Below are 4,353 nucleotides of genomic sequence, written 5' to 3'. Positions count from 1 at the left end.
TCTGCAATGCACACCAAGCAAATTAATTCAGCCAGTTACCAACATCTATATATACTGTATAAGGTCTAAGTCCAAGGTCGGACTGGGCTGGCAGAGCACTGGGAAAAAACGTAGGGCCAGCTCCTGGCCCTGGGCGCTGCACCCTTACCTCAGCCCCACCATTGTGGCCACAATAAGATATACCAAGGTACATGTGAAGGGGGAGGTGGAGTGGGGTTGCAGCTGGGGTGGGGGGCCCAGGGACAGAGGAGGGTTGTGGCAGGGGGACAATAGTGGAGGGAGGTTGTGGCTGGAGCAGTTATTATGTTGTGTAGCCATTATATGCAAATAGGAGGGTCTTTTGTAGCCACAGCAGTCTCCCTATGGGGAATACAGTGGCTGGCTGAGATCTGCAAAGATCTCTGCAGTTGTATAAATCAACACCATTCATTAGATATCATCGGCCAAAGTCGTTCCTTGCCCCACCCCCCACCAATCTTTTTGGATGAGTTACAGATAGTACACAAACTGACACAAGAATATCCTGGACATACCGCCACCAAAAAGGTGTATGCCACACACTGTTTACATAGTATAACTTACAATAAAATATTTTAATGGAATGGATGTAATCCCCCAGTGAAATTGGTGCTTGCCTTTTCTACTGCATGCAGACTTACACAGTGGATCAGCCTCTGAGAGGCTTATAGCAGCCTTCCACATTTCTAGCAGAGCTGCAAGGTGTTGAGTGTAGCTCCAGGGTTCCCACTGCACCTGTGCCTGTATTGGATACAGAAATAAAGCAAGCTGCAAATGCCCTTGGCATTTTCACGTTGAAGTGCATCGTGCACATCTTAAAGCATCAGAAGCATTCTATTAATATCTGTGTCCGTTTGTTAGAATTGTCCTGACTGCATGACCTAAAAGAAAGGATGGAACTCTAGGGAAAATATGGGAACTGCTGGGAATTTCAAGAAATACTCTCTTTGTATACCTATATCAGTGGAAGTTCTAAAATAATGAAGAGATGCCCTAAATTGTTTTTGTTTTTATTTACTCAAATCTGTATATGCAAATTAGGGTTGGATCAGGCCTGGACTGGATCTGTGGGTTCTGGCAAATGCCAGAGAGGCTGCCATAAGATGCTATAGAAAGTCCCTATTTAGTGGGCTGATGGGGAGCTTATTGGGCCTCTCTGTTCTTGGAATGCAGGTGCCTATTTTAACTCCCAGTCCAGACCTGGGTTGGATCCCCATGAATGCTGGAACCAGTAAAATCTTAATGTAGTGTATATAATTTCAGTATATTATGCCAGTGCTTTGCAGACACTGCTCTCTGTCCCTATTGAGGCTTTAAATCTAGGTTCATTGTTTCCAGAAACCAATTACCCTTCTACTATGTTTTAGGACTATGGAAGGAAATTGGATGACCTGGCTGGAGGAAACAATATCCTCAGTGCTGCAAAGAAATATAGGCAACCAAAAGGTGGAATGGTGCACCTATATGTGTATTTTGAAAATTGTATTAGTTTGCACCATCAAATGTCTTATATGTGAAACCTTAAAATGCATTTTTCCACATCCTACATATTTGGATATTTAAAATGGATGTTTAGTTTATTAGTTTGTAATTCTATGAAACAAAAGGACAGGGATGTTATTGCATATACTGACGTATGGTAGAATGTATGTTTTATTAGCTCATTCAGTTGCATTGTAGCACATTGTGCTGTTTGCAATGGCAGCCTCATATTTGCAGCTGGTTTGTGGCTTTGTACAGAAACACATTATTGCTCCTGGTCCTGGTCAATCAATATGTCTGCTTTTTTCAGTGAAAAGATAGCAGAGCTGAGCATGACTTGTTACAGGGTGACTTATGCATTTGATAGCTTTATATAATCCTTCTAAACATCTATGAATAGCAATGTGACACACAATGAGATTGCATCAGAAGAAGAGGAGGTTCAGCACGTGTACAAGATGTACTGTCAATATTCCTAAAAAAAAATATAAGTGTATGTTTTTTTCAATTAGAAATCTTGGCTGAAAGAGTATTTACATTTTTAGCCATATTTAGAGCCATCATATTTAATGTTTCACCCCATATCAGCAATTGTCTCTTTTTAGTTTAAAAATCCCAGCATTATAAATATATCTTTAAAATGATTTTTTTAGTCCCCTTTCTCTTTGCTGATGTCAGTGCTCTCAAGCTAGCCTCTCGTCTGCCTCTGCATTTGAATGGCTAGTTCAGTGTGGTCTGGGGGTGCTGCAAGGCTGTGATAGATCAGAGACACAATTACTATGGTTCTTCAGTACTAGCACTTATGCATGTATTCTTAGTATTTTATTTATATCCTTAGCCCTGTTTGTGTTTACACCTTGTAAAGCATACATTTGTGTTGCTATATAAATAAATATAATACAAATACATATAATATACTGTAAATATATAATACAATACAATATCATACTACAACAATTTAGGGATTTAGGGTAGAGATTTGGCAAACTATAATTTCTACAGTGCATGTAACATGTGTAGAATTATTTGGGACTTGACCAGAAGCCCATGACTAAGTGCCCTTAGGTTACGAAATGCATAGGGCCCATGGAGATGTTTAGCTTTTACTTTTTACTAATAAATCTAACTTTTTACTAAAATTTTTCTGGCCCTGTGGATTCCTTTGAGTGCCAGTTAGCCCTGTTTTTGTACATGATGGTTTGTCATTTCCTGAAGCTGAGGGTCTGGATAAACTTAAACTATTTGTATTGATATTCTGGAGCACCTTTTTTCTCTTTTTTTCCAAATTGACCGGCACGGCACAAGTATAAAAACAGATGGGCCTCACCGACCCACTCCCCTGATCATGGCAATATAAAATTAAAGTTGTCGGATTTGTGTTCAGAGAAGCACAATACTGGGATGGGGGCTCCCTGAGGTGCAAGCCCCGGGTGGGCTGTGGACACCCCAGTGCAACACTGGATGTAACTATTCTCTACCATTGGAGTTTCCTCTCTATGATGTAGTTCCTGTACTGGATATGCTCAAAGTAGCCCCATGGAAAGGTACAATCTGGTGAACTTGTGCTCAGCTAAGGCTGAGCACATAAGGGGCATCCAAGTGAAAAGGGCATTGTCATGAGTAGATAGGTCATGTTTGAGATGCTCGGGTAGAATTTGATTTTCAAAGGCAGTTAAGGAGGGTGACCTAAGCTCAGATCACAAGTGGAGCAGCATAGTTCCCCATTTGTGAGAGCAAACAAAATGTATATGCCACTATAATAGTGTAAGATGCTGAAGAATGATATCCCACATGTAGTAATTTTGTGGTTTTTATATTTTTTTTATATTACTGACAAATTAGAGGATATAATATTTCGTAAAATATTGCTTTGTAAACAATGCTCAGTGAAATCATCAATTATAACCGGTGCTTAGCAGTGTATTTTTTTGTCACATGACTAACTGAAGCCCATGTATTAATATAAAAGAATGCACCTGCTGTTTACAGATATTAGAAGTCACCTTGGAGTTCCATCATCTGTATAAAAGCATTTATATTCCTGAGTGACATCTAATACCCTTATAGATATATTGTATAGATATCAAGGTACCTTGTGTGTTATCTTTTTACATTCTCTTATCATATAAACCATTCTACTCAGGTTTAGTCATACATATTTTTATGTGGGTGGCAGATTTATAAAATAATATACATAGAAAAGAGAAATGTGCAAGGTTGGCCTGAGAATGTGGAGGCTCAAGATCTTGTTTCATTACAAAAAAAGGCATGAACAGGAGAGAAATGATGAGAGTCAGTTTAATTAAGCAGAAGCCCTATGCAGTTGTGTTTAGTGGTTCTAGGGTATTGCATGTATCCTCTCTAGTCCTGGAATGGAAGGCACCGCAGCTTGTGTCCTAGGCAATGTCTTTGACTCTTTGAGCCTGCTTGTCACTCAGATTTATCCATTTCAGACACTTTAGACTTGAAATGGCAGAATTGCTAGCTGCTCCATGACTCATCATTTATTTTGGATTTGCTGGTCATGTCACAAATAGTCACATCATGTTGGCAGGGTGAGTGTTTTGTCTAGCAAATATTCTACCCAAGCCATCAATGCAACTTTTGGAAGGTAGCGTAAACCAGGCAGAAAGGGTTCTTTACTTTTCACTTTATACAGAAAATTCAATAAAGAATAAATGGGAAGCCCTTCTTGGTTGGCTTTTATGCGTTTTTTTAAAACAAGCTTTCTGGGGGGTTTTCCTGTGCTCTGTGAATATTCGTATACATCTATACAGAGGCAAGTTCTATAGAGATTCTGTGGTTCCTCTTACACACGTTCCTGTTATCATTTGCATTGTGAAAGAATTGCCT

Source organism: Xenopus laevis, chromosome 3S (genome assembly GCF_017654675.1).
Source record: "Xenopus laevis strain J_2021 chromosome 3S, Xenopus_laevis_v10.1, whole genome shotgun sequence".
NCBI classification, from domain to species: domain Eukaryota; kingdom Metazoa; phylum Chordata; class Amphibia; order Anura; family Pipidae; genus Xenopus; species Xenopus laevis.
The sequence above is the reverse complement of the archived record's forward strand: the minus strand, read 5'-3'. Positions refer to the sequence as shown.